Raw genomic sequence first — 15,873 nt, forward strand, 5'->3', positions numbered from 1 at the left:
TTTCATCTTCTATCTCATGACGGTCATGGATGAGCACCTGCATCGTCAGGCAAGGGGGTAGCTGAATTGATGGCAGTGGGTTTCTCAAACCGGACTTGAGGGTGGGCCAGGAGTAGGGCCTGGTACTAGGTCACAGTCATTAGACAGCCAGTGGTGCTTGGAGGAGGAGCCTCAACAGTGTTGTGGGTGCTGGGAGTGTAAGATCTTTGTTTACTTGGTGTTTTTAAAGACAGAGTTTCTCTGTGTAGCCCTGTATGTCCTGGAACTCACTCTGCAGACCAGGGTGGCCTCGAACTCAGAGACCTGCCTGCCTCGGCCTCCTAAATGCTGGGACTAAAGGTGTGTGCCACCACTGCCTGTTGGGTATAAGATTTTGACCCAGAGTTAACTTGTTTGCTTTGTTTCATTAAACTAGCAGTAGCTGCCACAACTCTTAGACAGGTGGGCCACCCTGTTTTTGGACAGGTATGTCACAGGGCATTTTCATGGCCCTAACGTTTGGGTTAAAACTGCTTTTGGAAGATCTTGTTTAGTTTCAGTCCATATTAGGAGCCCAGTGCCCCACTCTGCTGATACACAGAGGCCTGGCTAGTTCCATAAACACTGGTATCGGGAGACAGCAATACCTAGCTGCACTTAGGAACTCTCAAGCCTGTCTCTTAGTCTTTGGAGTTGGAATCTGAAGGACGGCAACAATCTTACTCTGAGACAGGCTCCTTTTGCCTCCCCTCAGCTGGTAGCCAAGACAGGCAGCCTCTGATGTACAAAGCTGGGCCTCTTTAGCTGACACTCTGTAACCCAAGGTCTGGAACTCTTGCAGCAGTCCCTCAGTGGCCCTTCTAGAATCTATTTCTATGGAAACCTCTGGCAGGAGCTCAGCACTTAGTGTCTCATCAAACAGGCTTGGCTAATTTTTAACTCTTTGGTGAAACCTGGTCCATGTAATTTGCCTGATGTAACCTCCCACTGGGTCGGTCTGTCTATTTAAAAGCAAAGGTGGGGGAGGGGAGAGGTGGCTTAGTGGTTAAGAGCGCTGTCTATTCTTCTAGAGAACTGGGATTCAATTTCCAGCAACTACTTGGCAGCTCACAACTGTCTATAACTACATGAAATAAAAATAAACACATCATTGAAACAAAACAAAAAAAGCAAAGATGGGGCCTGGACAGTGGTGGCACAGGCCTTCAATCCCAGCACTTGGGAGGTAAAGGAAGATTTTGAGGCCAGCCTGGTCTACATAGTGAGTTCCAGAACTTTCAAGGCTACACAGAGAAAAAAATAAATAAATAAAAATTAAAAAAGATGGGTTAACTCATCTCTGCCAATGGGAGGCTGAGGAATGCATCTTTCAGGTCCAAGACATTATATACTTTTTCTCTGAAAGAATCAGAATCAGACTCATGACATCCCAGGTTTCTTCATAGGCAGCAGAGTCATATTCCAGGGTGACTGGCAGGGCACCAGGATGCCTGTCTCTCTAAGCCTGGCAGTATGGACTGCAATTTCCCTTTGGTTTCCAGGCCCATTGGGTATTGTTTAATCTAAATGGAGGTAGTTGAACTGGTTAGTTGAAAACCAGCTGCACAACTGGGCTAGTCCTTAGAGGTTGGTTTCTTCTGAACGAGGGTGAGACACCAAATTTTTGCTTGTATTCGTAGGTCTAACTGTGTCTTATCATCAGAGAAGGTGACAGTGGTTTTTAGTTTGTGCAAAAGGTCTTGTTGCAGTCAGTTCTCTGTGGTTAAGATACCCTTTGAGCTACTGCCAGCACCTGGGACCCACTTACACCTTTACAGTTTTAAACTTTTATAACTTTTTTTTTTTCATGGAGTTTGTCCGTGTAGCCCTGGCCATCCTGGATTCACTTTGCAGACCAAGCTGACCTCAAATTTACGGCGATCCGCCTGCCTCTGCCTCCCTGAGTGCTGGGATTAAAGGCGTGTGCCACCACGGCTGACTTTTATAACTTTTTTTTTTTTAATATTGGGGGCCGACTGGGTAGGTGACAGAACGTCTTTTCAGCAGTTGTCTTTCATCCTTAAAAGGACTACTGAAAAAGGTTTAAAGTCTCCTTGGTCAGTGACAGGTGGAAGGGAAAAATCTGTTCTAGCCATCACCGCTGGCACTGATTCCTCTTCCTCGCCCAGGGTGGTTTTTCTCCTTTTTTTTTTTTTTTTAAATTTATTCATTATGTTTACAGTGGTCTGTCTGCATGTACACCTACTCGCCAGAAGGGCGCACCTGATCTCATTTTTATATGGTTGTGAGCCACCATGTGGTTGATACGATTTGAACTCAGGACCTCTGGAAGAGCAGCCAATGCTCTTAACCTCTGAGCCATCTCTCCAGCCTAGGCTTTGACTTTTCTAAGAACACAGATCACTGGGTGGTAAGGAAATAATAAAGTATGAAAGATTTACCAAAGAAATGGAACTTTCTCTTTTCTTTTGTGCTCAGCCCGGAGGAGCTTCCCCCTTCCCTGGGGCTGCTTAGAGAAGGTACAGATCGGAGGGAATGCGCATCTCGGGGAACTGTTTCCCCTTCTCTGACTGTGAGCAGGAGTCAAGCAACGAAACAAGCAAGGGGCCCTACTCCCAGAGCAGGACAGGTGGAGGTTTTGAGAGTATCTCTGGGGGACCTGGCAGAGTTAAAAGGATTCAGGTTGTCGCCAAAAGGAGGGGGCACAGGTCTTAAGCTGGGTTGGGGGAGGTCTCACACCAGAGAAAGCCACTGGTCAAGACAGGGAAACAAAACTGACAGAAACACACACACAGTGAAAACAACCAGGGACGGCTGGCCACCACATATTCATACATCTGATCAGACGGAGAAATGCAGTGACGTCTCACACGGTTCCCAGACACTGGATCAGCAGCTAAGTCTGACCTCTCCTGTGTGCCCAGACAGAAGGCCCCTTTACCAGATTTACCTCTGGAGGTGACACACCAGGCAACTTTATAGTTTTTTTCCTTTTGGGCTGCAGGTGTCAGACCCCCCTGAAGTGCTAGGCAGTGAAGGGTAAAAGGGGGCCCTGGGGACCTAGAAGATCTCAGGTCACCCAGGCACTAATCAACTCCTTGACCACCACACTCTTCCTTGCTCCAAAGGGCTCTGAGACCCCCGAAGTTTCAAGGTGTGATCTCTGGGATCTTGGTGGGATCTCCAGAAATGCGGGGTATTCACCAAAGATGGCTGCTTGGACATGGGGTTAAGCCAACAGAAAGTCTTTGTTAGTCAGCCAGTGATTCAGGATCCCCGTGTAGCCCTCAGCCTTTCTCAGGGTGAGCTTTCAAGCACAAAAACAATGTTCTGGGTTGACATACTTTAGTTAATAAGAACAGTTAGGCAGAAGCAGAGCTACAGAACCAAAAATCAAGGTGAGTACATTTAGAGACTCTTCCAGAACTATGGACTTAGATCGATTAGGTCTTTGTTTTCATTTTTGCCAGGTGGTGCTGTCTACGTGCAGAATTTTACAGCCTTAATTGCACCTCCATTATGGAGTCAGTTGTGCTAAGGTCTGGGGGCCTGTTACAATACTCATGTATGAGTACACAGGAACACACACACACACACACACACACACAGAGGGAGGGAGGCAGGGAGGGAAAGAGAGCGAGTAATTTAACTACATATCCATTCCATTTAGCAAAACATTAATAGTACATGCTCCCAGAGGGCCTTGGGCTTTTCTAACCAAAAACTTGTGACCAGTCCTACAGGGCCGCGTGTGTATTCCTGTTGCACGGTATTCACACTTAAGGACTTCCCCTGAGTTTAGGACTATGGCTTAGAACAGTGGCTCTGAACCTTCCTAATGCTGCAACCTTTACTCTGCTTCCTTGTGTTGTAATGACCCCCAACCATCAATTTTTTTGTGTTCTATTTTATAACTGTAATTTTGCTACTAATTTAGAACTGTCGTGTAAAATATCTGTTTTCCTATGACCTTAGGTGACCCCTGTAAAAGAGTCATTTGACCCCAACAAATGGGTGGAAACCCACAAGTTGAGAGCCGCTGGATTAGGACTGTGTTGGGGCTTTCACAGGTGGTGCTGTCTCCATGTTGTGTTCCACGGTCTGGATGGTATGTCCAGCATGATGTCAGCTGTGCTGAGGGGCGGAGGGCCTGTTACACTCCCTTCCAGGGGGGAGGCCTAAGATCCAGGGAGGAAGCGATTGATCCTACCCAGAGATTCGTGCACCACTGTACTGATAGGTATTGCCTACCAGGCACTGGAGCATGCAGGATGTACATTTGGATGTGGTTGTTGGCGACTTTTCTCCCCCAACAAGCTACACAAAGGGATGTGGATATTCTGTGAAATTGTTGCGTTCAACAGAATACCAAGGTCTACCAGTGAGTATATGGAAAATTCCATGTTACCCTTTTTTTTTTTTTTTTTTTTTTTTGAGCCTGTTTTCCAGTCCATGTCATTTCATCTTTGCAGCGTGGGAATCTTATGGATGACTCTACCTCTTCCATGACGATCACTCAGGCCCAGTCACTAACAATCCCTTGAATAAGTGCTTGTTCAACGAACTGAAGATGCTGTCAGGAAAGCTGCCTGGGTGCCAGCTAAAGCTACCCCCCCTAAGTATGCCCTTTGAGACAGCATGTATTAGCAGGTAACCTGCCTTCCCTGTGTGACTGCTGCTATTTGGCCCAACACTGTTCATTACAGCTATTCCGCTGCCATCCTCAGCCCAGGGTACAACTTAGAACCACACACATTTTGTCATCATGCCCCTTTCGTCTCCTTTAGTCCTCAGGTTTTCAGGACTCTGATTGCTATTTTAATGTTTTCTCCTTAGATTTGGCCATGAACTGCCCCCTCTCTCTCTTTTAAAGGGTGGTGGTGATGGTGGAGCTGAGGGTGAGACCCAGAGCTTCAGGAATGCTAGTCAAGAGCTCCGTCACTTAATGACATGACAGCCACACAGAAGTGAGGTGTGTCCTCCTTACTGTATCTTTTTGGGAGGCACATGATCTCTGCTTGACCTATTGAGATGCTGACATTGGTTGCCTTGATTAATTTGTTCTGCTAGGCCAAGACTATCACAACACCAGTTTTGCATTATGATGACTAACTAATTGGTGAGAGACATGTCTGTGTAAACATCCTGTTTAGTTTCCCGGCTCCTGTCCTTCCCAGTCCATCACATTTACCACTTGACATTCTACTAAAAGGAGAGGTTGGATATTTCCATTCTCCCTGTTTACTCTTTTCTTTCCTTCCTGCATGTGTTTTACCTATTTTTGTGTGTATGACTATTTTGCCTACATGTATGTCTGTACACCATGCACATACTTGGAACCCCTGGAGGCTAGACAAGGGCATCAGATCCCTGGGAACTAGAGTTACAGACAGTTGTGAGCTGCCATGTGAGCGCTGGAAATTGAACTCAGGTCACCTGGAAGAGAAACCAGTGCTCTTAACCATTGAACCATATCTCCAGCTTCTGTGTATATTTTTAGGCAGTATCTGTAGCCCACAACTCACATTTCTCTTGCTTCAACCTCCCAAGCCTAAGCTTATAGCCACAAGCAGTTTTTTCTCACTTCTCTGTGTTTGTGTGTGTGTCTGTATGTAGGAGTGTATATTCATGTGGGTGTGGTTATACATGTAGTACATGTTCATATGGCCAGAGGTCAACCTCAGATTTCTCTAAGAGCCAACCACCACATTATTATTATTATTATTATTATTATTATTATTATTATTATTATTCAAGACAAGATTTTTCTGTGTTGCCCCGACTGTCCTGGAACTCGCTGTGTAGATCAGGCTTGGCTTTGAACTCACAAAGACCCACCTGCCTCTGCCTCCTGAGTCTGGGATCAAAGGCATGTACCACCACTACCCAGCTCAGAAGAAGACTTTTAGGAGTAAGTTTTCTCCTTCCATTATGAATTCCAGGCATCAAAGTCAGTTCATCGGGCTTTTCTAGCAAGTGTTTTTGCGGGCTGAGCCATCACACCAGCCATTATTGTTATTATCAGTGAGACCATGCCAGCTAGCCAGCAGGCTACATGGATCAGCCTTTCCGGGCTTCCCTAGTACTGGTATTACTAGCAAGAGCCACTGTGTCTACCTTTTACATGGACGCTGAAGGCTGAAGACCCTATTGATGGGCCATTTCCCGGCCCCTTTATTTGCTTCTCTATGTCACTGAAAACTCATGAATTCTCTTGCTGGTTCCTGACTGCTGGAAGGTAAGCTGTTCTGTTCCACCATGCCCTCCCTGCCATGACAGACTGGAACCTCTGAAACAAAAAAATTGGAGATTTGTTGTCTTACTAGAAGAAAAAGAAGACACAGCTGATAACCACAGCGCCAGCGAGAAAAGAGTGTCCTGAAGCAGAAGAGTGTGGTAGAAAAGAAAAGAAGGGGGGGAGGGTGTTGGAGTGATAGCTCAGTGGTTTAAGGGCACTATGCTCTCACAGAAGAATTGGGGTCGATTTCCAGCCCTCATACGCCAGCTCATAACCATGTGTGACTTTAGTTCCAGGGGATCTGACCCCCTCTTCTGGCCTCCATGGGCACTGCATGTAAGTGGTGCAAAGATAAAAATGTCCATACACGTAAAATATTTTTTTGTTGTTTGTTTGGGGTTTTGTTTCATTTTGTTTTTGAGACAGGGTTTCGCTGTGTATCCCTGGTTATCCTAGAATTCACTCTGTAGACCAGGCTGGCCTTGAACTCAGAGACCTGCCTTCCTCTGCCTCCCAAGTACTGAAATTAAAGGTGTATACCTTTAATGAGATAAATTTTAAGGGGTGTGGGGAGGGGGAGAGGCAACTGGAAGGGAGGGGAGAGACAGACAGAGATAGAGAGATCATATGAACTGCCTGAGCTCCCAGTTTGGACTTTGCCTGTCCTTTGCCACAGTCAGGAGTGTATGTGGGGACAGACGTGTGTCTGCACAAAACAATGGCCACCATTGTTCATATGTGCCAAGAATCCGGATGAATGACAACAGGCACAGGGGGGAAGCCCCTGTGAGTCAGACTAAACAGGAAGGGACACCTGTCTCCAAGCTGTTGGTGTGAAGTTACAGGAAGAACAGCGGGGTTGAAGCACGGGCGTTTTGTGGAGAAGATACAGTGCCACGTGGCAGTAACACCGTGGCAGCTGGGGTGACAGAGCTCCACGTGTAGTTGAGAGACTGCACGCCCTGCCCGAGCCCAAGTTACAACACCAGGAAGGGAACCTCCAGGCTCGGTGGACGGCTGGAAGAGAAAACAAACCACCAGACAGAAGTGTGAAGCTGGAGCCGGCGGCCGCGAGAACGGTGCATGCCGATGCCAGAGCTGCAGGCGATGACTTCGTATCAGAGAACATGGTTCGGGAACACGCTCAGAGCGGAGCCCAGGAAAAAGAAAAGGTTGTCTCCTTGCTACACTCTCAGAGACAGAATTGCTGAGGGCCAGGCTACTGCTGGCCTCACACTGGGGCAAAAGTGCCACGTGTTTAGCAACTAAAGCACTGAAGCTTCTGTAGCTTGGCAGGTGGACACCGGAACAAAGGCCCTAGAGGCTGGAACTGTCGCCACAGTGTAAGCACCGCAGCACAGGCCCAAGTCGTCAGGAGCTTCAGGAAACTGTCTCTGCCTGCTACACTTCAGTGATGACAATGGCCAGAAGGATTCTGAGTACCTCTCATAAGACAGCCTACTGTGCCTTGAGGCCTCTGTCCAGCACAGCGCTCCAGAGGACAAGGTGGACGCTCTCAGATCTTGTCCTCACTCAGCATGTTAAACTGTACTGGGATCAGGGGTTCCCCACAATGGGACTGGAGAGAAAGAGCAACAACAAGAGATCCTCAAGATTAACAGGTAAAAGAAGCCCCTTTGTAGAGAAAGACCCAAAACCCTTCCTTCCTGTGGCATCATGAACAGAACATGAAGAAAACAAAGCCCTTGAAACACAAACAAGAGGAATGGACCTATAAGAAACCATACGGACACATGTATGGCCGGATGCTCTTTAGTTATTTTTATTTTCTCAGATTACTAGCCCAATTCCATTTGGAGTAGTTTTTCTTTTTTCTTTCCTTTTTTTTTTTTTAAATTTATTGTATGTGTATGAGTGTGTCTGCAAGAATCTCTATGCACATGTTCATGCAGCACCCAGGTAAGCCAGAAGAGGGCACCCGATCCCATGAAATTGGAGTTAGGGAAGGTTGTGAACAGTTGCTTCCAATCAAACCTGGTCCTCTGAGCCCCTGCTCTTCACTCCTGAGCGATATCTCCAGCCCCAGTCTTTCCCTTTCTTTCTTTATTTCTTTTCTTTCCCCCTTTCTTCCTTCCTTCCTTCCTTCCTTCCTTCCTTCCTTCCTTTTCTTTCTCTCTCTCTGTTTCTTTCTTTCTTTTGTATTTTTGTGACAGGGTTTTTTTTCTGTGTAGTTCTAGCTGGCCAGGAACTCCCTCTGTAGACCAGAATGGCCCCGAACTCACAGAGATCCACCTGCTTCTGCCTCCTGGGTGCTGGGATTAAAGGTATGAGTCACCATTGCCTTTTCTCTTTCTTGACAAAGTTGTCTAATTTTATTCCATGCCTAGTTTAAAAGACATGACTTTTTCTCCATCTCCTGTCAGCTGTTGGGGTTTTCAATTACCTACACTGCTTTTCTCAAACTTTAATAAAACTATCTTTGGGCTTCCTTTGAGTCCACTTCTAAATTCTGGTATTAACGACACTAAGAACCCCTCAAACGAACCTTGGGTTTTTTATTTGTTTGTTTGTTTTTTTCTGGGATCAAACAGAGAGCAGTATTCTGATAGCGCCCTCAGGTCCTCCACAGGTGGACCTGGAGCTAGATTGATAAGGTCAAGAACTCTGGGGACAGGATGCAGTCTCACCTCTCACATGGAGTTTTGGCTTTCAAGCTGCCAAGCAGAAGCTGAAAACAATCAGTGCAGGGTGCTTCAAGGCCCATGTGCCAGCCCCATCTCAGCGTGCACCCAGGGAGGCTACCTTGCATGCCTGTCCTGTTCTACAGAATGAGGTGTGCCTGCTCTCTGGCCGCACAACTGCACAACTTCCTAGGGGCTGCGCAGCCCAGCCATGCACCTACACCGAACACAGCTGCAATGGAGTAACATTATTTTTATACACCCAAAACCTAAAACATCAATTTTTCTATTCACTTATTTTGCATGTAATAAATGTACTTGCTACAGTTAAAAAAATATCCCTCGTTGGTCACAAGTTCATCTAATTAGTTATACTTTTAATATAAAAAGTAATTCTTTATTAAGTTTGTCTGTATAGATGTGAAGGTCAGGGCACAACTTGGCAGGCGTTTTGCCTTCCATCAGTGGGTCTCTGGGGATTGAACTAGCGTTGCCAGGCTTGGCAGGAAGCATCCTCACCTGCTGAGCCATCACGTTGGCTCCCTTTAGTTATACTCCTACTATCTTTATTTTGATACTGCACATTCACTGATCTGGCTCGCAAAGTCTTCATGGTAGCTCCTGTGTCCCTTTTACACTTTCCCATCCAACACCACCGTCCTTACATTCTAATACAAGGCATTCCAAGCTGGTGTTTTTAGAACTGGCTTTTTCATCAAGGCGGCCCTTTCCTCCCATACATTTTGCTTTCGTTGTTGAGCGACACAGTCTCATGTATCCCAGGTTTGCTTCGAAAACGACACTGAAATTCTGACCCACCACCAGAATGAAGGACGTGAGTACTGCCGAGGACGCACGCGTTTATGCGAAGCTGGGAATCGAACTTACATCCTCACTCAGAGGAAGCGAAGTACCACACCCGCTGAACTCCCTCCCCTCCTCCCCACGCTCTAGGAAACACGACCAAAAGGCCGGAAGTCCTTTCCTTCCTGTCCCGGGCGGAACTCACTAGCCCCGCACCTGGGCCGGAGCGCAGCGCTGCACACCAGCCTCTTCCGGCTGTAACCGGAAGTCTGTCTGATAGAGGCGGCTCCGCGTCAGGTGACTAAAGTCCGGGTAGGAGGGGTCGAAGGCTCAATCTTTCTGACTGACGCGTCTCTGAGGCTGGCTTGTCCACTGGGGGACAGAGGAACGGACTGTGGCGTCGCTGGCGCTCGCTCTACGGCGGCAGGTAGGTGACGAGCTGGGGTGGCGGCCCGGGAGACGTGGGACCCCCTTCCCGGGCGCAGGGACGGAGGCACCTGAGAGACAGCAGGTCTGGCTCTGTCCGGGTCCCAGAAGGAGTGTCAGGCTGGCGTCCTTGGATACAGATTGGGCAAACTGAGGCCCTAGAAGAAGGAAGGGCGCGCTCGGGCTCTTTTCAGACAGGGTCTCCGCCTGACTGCCTCTCCACCTCGGGGGCGGGACCGCCTCTCACGTGGTTAGTGAAGAGGTGAAGAGGGTGAACAGATTTGGGGTGAAGTGGAGAAGACCTGGAGTCGAGCTCGCTGCCTACAGCTAGTTCTGCGTTCTGGGCCAAGTCCTCTACCTCACTGAACCTGGTTTCCACACTTGCACAACCGGGCCCCGATTCTCAAAACACGGTCCTCAACAACACCTCTGAGATGCCGGCTTTACAGCCCTGAACTCCGACAGCTTGTTTCGAATCTGGGTTTGGATCCTAGGAAACCGTACTTTGGACATTCTCCTCGGGAGTCCTAAACCTGCGAGTGTGTGAAACCTGCTCATCTGAAGTGCTTTCCCGCTGGGAATGCGGTATTGGCTTGGAGGCATCTGGAGCCGGTTCGGTTCTGTGAAACATCGGTCTGGCGTGGGAAAGAACACCAGAGAACAATAACTATCATTAAAAGCTGGCCCTGGATAGGGTGGGTCGGCTATGGCAAGGAGGGCTCCCACTTAATCTTTGGGGCTGAAAGAGGTATGACTGGGATTAATATTAAGAATTTAACGGAAAGCTCGTCAGAAGTTACCACTGATAGGTTTGACCCTCTTGTGGAAGAAAGTACACAGGCATTAGTTGGAGGTCCTTTCCAACTTGAAAGTCTCTTATTCTGAGACGTTATTGTGAATCTATCTTTCCATTGATAGCTCTGTCCTCAGAGTATGACATTTCTTTTGTTATTTGAGACAGGGTCTCATGGATCTCAGGCTGTCCGCAAACTCCTTTTGTAGGTCAGGTTGGCATTAAACTTTTGCTCCTCCTGCCTCCGTGTCAGAGTGCTAGGATTACACATTATTAGTACCATTCATTATGACTGTTGAATGTGACATTTCTATGTCTTCCTTTCTTTTCTTGGCCTCTCCTTCTCCCTAGCCTACATCTCCTGTAAATAAGGCCAGCATACTGATCTTCTCCTGGTTGTCATGTTCGTCATCCGTCATCCTTATTTTCAAGAGGTTTGGAATGAACCAGTATCTGAAAAAAGTATCTAAAATGTATGCTCTATTAGTAAACAGGGATTCATCACTTGGTTAGTACTTTTTTGTTTTACATTTAATTTTTTTTAAATTTATTTTTAGTCAGGGTCTGACTCTAGTCCTGGCTGTGATTCTCATACCTCAGCCTCCAGAGCGTGTGGGCCACCATATCTGACATTAGTAATTTGTTTTTTGAGAACAATTTAGAAAGTCAGTCCTTCCCTCTTTCTCCCCTCTTTCTTTTCCCTCTTTCCTCTTCCCTCCTCTCTCCCCTCTCCACCTTCTCTAGAGTATCATTATGTAACTCAGACTGACTTCAAACTCATGGTCTTGCTGCCTTAGCCTCCCAAACACCGGGATTGCTTGTTTTCCCAAGGCTCTGCTTGCCAGTGAACTCTGACTACAGAGTGGAGGTCTGATGGCAGTTATTTAGGTCAGTTGTCTCTCTGGTTTGTAAACTGAACCTTGATTCTTCCTCCAACAGTGCGTGTAAAGATGTGAAAGGATTTTTGCACTTTGTAAGCTAGCATCCATCAGCATATATGACCAAGTCTTTTATGGCGCTGCCTTGCCAGTGCAGCCTCACAGACGATCCGTCAGACATACCTATAGTTCTGTGATCTAACATGAGATTCCCTCCTTTTGCACTTTACCAAACACTAAGTAGATCTCTTTCCATCTCCTGTTAGAGTACTTAAGAATGTTTATATTGTCTTGAGAAGCAAAGATTCCATATTATGACCCGATTCTTCTGACACTTCCTTCACAAAACAAAAGGTTGGGATAGAACCAAAGTTCCTGCCTCTTTTCCTGTTGTTTATGTTTCTCAACATTAAAAAAAATTGTGAAATGATCATTCAGTTGTTACCTAACATTCAAGATAGTATGGCCTTAGACTCAGTCATCATCTCAGTGGTGAGGAAAATGCTCTTAATTTGTTGGATTGTTAAAAACTTATTAATTTGGGAAATTAATTTTACAGAGATACTTGATTGGTGCTTTAGTAAATATATTCTACTGGCCACTGGTCTGATGCCTGTAAAAAAGGGATTTGATGGTGAAAATAAGTGTGGGGAAAGCAACTTACCATTACCCTTTCTTAGTGTCTTAATGTAAGTACTATATTAAAGGCACTGAGAGCTCTCACAATAAAAATTCAGGCTTTCTAATAAGCTAGCATAATAAAATGTTTTGCTTGCTTAGTGTTAACAAACTTACTTGGCATAAAACCTCTTTTCTTGTCCTTAACACAGGGCCTTGCTTTGTAATGTCCAGGGTGGCTTCAGACTTTCTCTCCTGCTTCAGAGCTTCCAAGTACCAGAATTCCTACTATATGCTACCCCATGGAGTTATTTTTATGTTTTGTTTTGTGTGTGTGTGTTTTCCAGACAGGGTTTCTTTGTGTAACAGCCTTAGCTGTCCTGGAACTCTATTTGTAGACCAGGTGACCTCAAACTCACAAAGGTCCACCTACCTCTGCCTCCCAAGTACTGGGACTAAACGTGTGCACCACCATGCCCAGCTCTGTTTTTTTTTGCTTTTTGTTTGTTTTGTTTTGTTTTTAATTGAAACACGAATTGGCAAATTCTGACCTGAAAACAAACTTTGGCCTAGAGGCCATATCTAGCTCTGAGTTTTTTGCATAGCCTCTGAACTAATGAAATGACACCTCTCCCCAGCATGCATGCACCCACCCACCCACACCCACCCACCCACACACACACACACACACTCTCTCTCTCTCTCTCTCTCTCACATTCACACTCACACACACACACACCACCCTCTGCCCTGCTCAGGCTGATCTCAAATTTGTGGTGATTACAGGCTTGTGTCATGCTTTTAAATTTATTGTATTTGAGGGGGGCTTAATTTACTTATTTAATTTTGAGGCAGGGTCTCTCACAGAACCTAGAGCTACGCTGGCAGGTCAGCAAGCTCCCAGGATCTACCTGTGTGAGTGCTAAGGTTTCAGATGTGTGTTGCAGTGCCCAGCTTTTCCATGTGTATTGGGAACCTGAACTTAGATCCTAATGCTTGTACAGCAGCATTTACCAGCCGAGCCATCTCCCCAGTCCTGGCTTTTACATTTCTAAAGGGGAACTAAACCTAAAGAATAATTCCGGCACTTGGGAGGCAGAGGCAGGTGACTCTCTAGAGGCTAGTTTGTTCTTTGAGTTTCAGGACAGCCAGAACTACAGAACCTTGTCTCAAAATTCCAAACAAACCAACCAACCAGCCAACCGACCAACCAACCAAAACATAAATACATACAGACATGTATGCATACATACATATATACTTATATACATACATCCTCCTAGGTATATAGGGTCCTCTCATGTTATTTATTTACATTTCCCTTGTACTGATAATATTGAACATATTTTCATGTGCTTACAATGTACACCTTGTAAGTTGTTTTGCATTTTGTGTGTGTGTGTGTGTGTGTGTGTGTGTATGTGTGCACATGACGTATGTGTGGAGGTCAGAAGATAATTTGCAAGAGTTAGTTCTCTCCTGCCCTTGGGGCTTATGGGGGCTGGACTCAAGCTATCAGGCTTGATAGCACGCACTTTTAGCTGCTAAGCTAGCTCCGTGATCTGTATATCTCATTAGGAGACTCTTTATTTCATTCCTTTACCCATTCTGAAACTGGGTCATTTGTCCAGGTGTATAATCTTTTTTTTTTTTTTTTTTTTTTTGAGGTGGGGTTCCGAGACTGGGTTTCTCTGTGTGTTATTTTGGCTGTCCTGGAACTCACTCTGTAGACAAGGCTGGCCTTGAACTCAGAGATCCACCTGCCTCTGCCTCCCCAAGTACTGGGATTAAAGGTGTGAAACGCCCCCCCCCCCCCAGTTTACGTGTACAATGGATATAAATATTCAGTGTGTTTTTAAGAGCCCTGATAGCCCTGGAAGTAACTGAGTAAATGAGCTGAGTGGCACAGTGGGGACACTTCAATAACTTCCTTAGCTGAATGAAGTTGGATTTGGACATTCTAAAGCACAGAATAAGTTGTCCGCTTTAGACTGCTGATCATGCAGAGCTTAGCACAACCCCAACCACTGCTGATGTGAACAACTATGTTCCTGTGAAAGGGTACTTCTTATGCCCAGAAAACAGTATCATCCAAGATGTGGTAAGAGCATGTGGAGATCCTTGTGTCTGGGAGAATGCCGGTGCTTGTCTGTCCCAGGCAGAGAGAAGAGGGTACATGGTGTTGTGGAGTTCTTAGGGTGAGCATAGGCTTAGGGTTACAGAACTGCTGGCTTACCATGCAGTTTCTCATTCCATAACCTTTGGCCCTAACCATACCATCTTTAATTTGTTTTGTTTTTTTCAAGACAGGGTTTTTTTGTGTAGCCTTGGCTGTCCTAGAACTAACTCTATAGACCAGGCTGGCTTTGAACTCACAGAGATCCATCTTCTTTTGCCTCCCAAGTGCTAGGAATAGAGGCGTCTGCCACCACTGCCCGGCTGCACCATCTTGAATATTAAAACAAATACCACAGTCATTTCCAAAGATGACTACTTTGGAAAATTTAGGATAGTATCCCTCTTACCCACCTTGCCATCTCTATATCAACACGAGAATCTTTGTTACTGTTGCTTTTATTCCCTTGTTTCTTGTCACTGCCTACAGGGCAGGTATGTGTGTGTATGTCTGTCTGTGAGAGAGAGTGTGCATGCCAAGTGTGTATGTGGTGATTAGAGGACAACCTCGAGTGTCAGTGCTCTGCTTACAGCTTTGAGGCAGGGTCTCTTTTGCTTTCCACTATGTCAGGCTAGGTGGCCCCTGAGTTTCCCCAAACCCTCCTGCTTTGCCTCTCACCCCCTGTAAGAGCACTAGGATTATGGACACTTATCACAGTGTCTGGTCTTCCATGGGTTCTGGGGATTCAAACTTGGGTTGTCATGCTTATGTAACAAAGACTTTTACCCATTTAGCCATCTCCCCAGCTAAACCCAGGTACATTTTTATGATCAAGTAAGTTGCTGTACAGAGTTCTGTATTTCACCTTTTTTTTTGTTATCATTTTTTGAGATTGGGTCATACTAGGTTGCCTAGACTAGTCTCAAACTCCTGATCTTAACCTGGATCCTCCTGCTTCAATCTCCAAAGGAACTGGGACTACTGGTACCTACCATTAGCAGACAGCCTGTTAACATTTTTGTGGTCTTGTTAGTTTCTTTGTAAGTGTAGTGTCTGAATGAATTTCCATTTCCTTAACCATCTACTCAATAATATGTCAGCAGACTTCATTGTACAGACATATGGCTGTGATAACCACTCAGCATGCAGTCAGTTGGGTAGAACTGTGGTTTGGGTTTATGATTAACAGATTTTTATTTATGTCTTTGTGCTTTGAGATAGAGCCTCATACCAAGGGAGGCCTTGAACTCCTTATACTTCTGTCTACATCTCCCAAGTGCTGGGATTACAGGTGTGTTCCACCACACCTGACAGGTTTAACAGGTTTCTTTCTTTCTTTCTTTCTTTCTTTCTTTCTTTCTTTCTTTCTTTCTTTCTTT

General features: G+C 45.9%; 1 protein-coding gene across 2 annotated transcripts in view; it reads left to right on the top strand.

Annotated features, from left to right (window-relative positions):
• Positions 1 to 9,963: 9,963 nt before the first annotated feature.
• Positions 9,964 to 15,873, top strand: part of Rnf185 (ring finger protein 185) — a 38,516-nt gene continuing 32,606 nt past the window's right edge. The window contains exon 1 of one of the 2 annotated variants that reach the window (XM_055624173.1): positions 9,964 to 10,090. The gene's annotated coding sequence lies outside the window, so the exon portion shown is untranslated. The other variant, XM_055624174.1, reaches the window with a different exon arrangement.

The sequence above is a fragment of the Psammomys obesus genome, unplaced genomic scaffold, assembly GCF_907164565.1.
Source record: "Psammomys obesus unplaced genomic scaffold, mPsaObe1.curated_primary_1811, whole genome shotgun sequence".
In the NCBI taxonomy this organism is placed as follows: domain Eukaryota; kingdom Metazoa; phylum Chordata; class Mammalia; order Rodentia; family Muridae; genus Psammomys; species Psammomys obesus.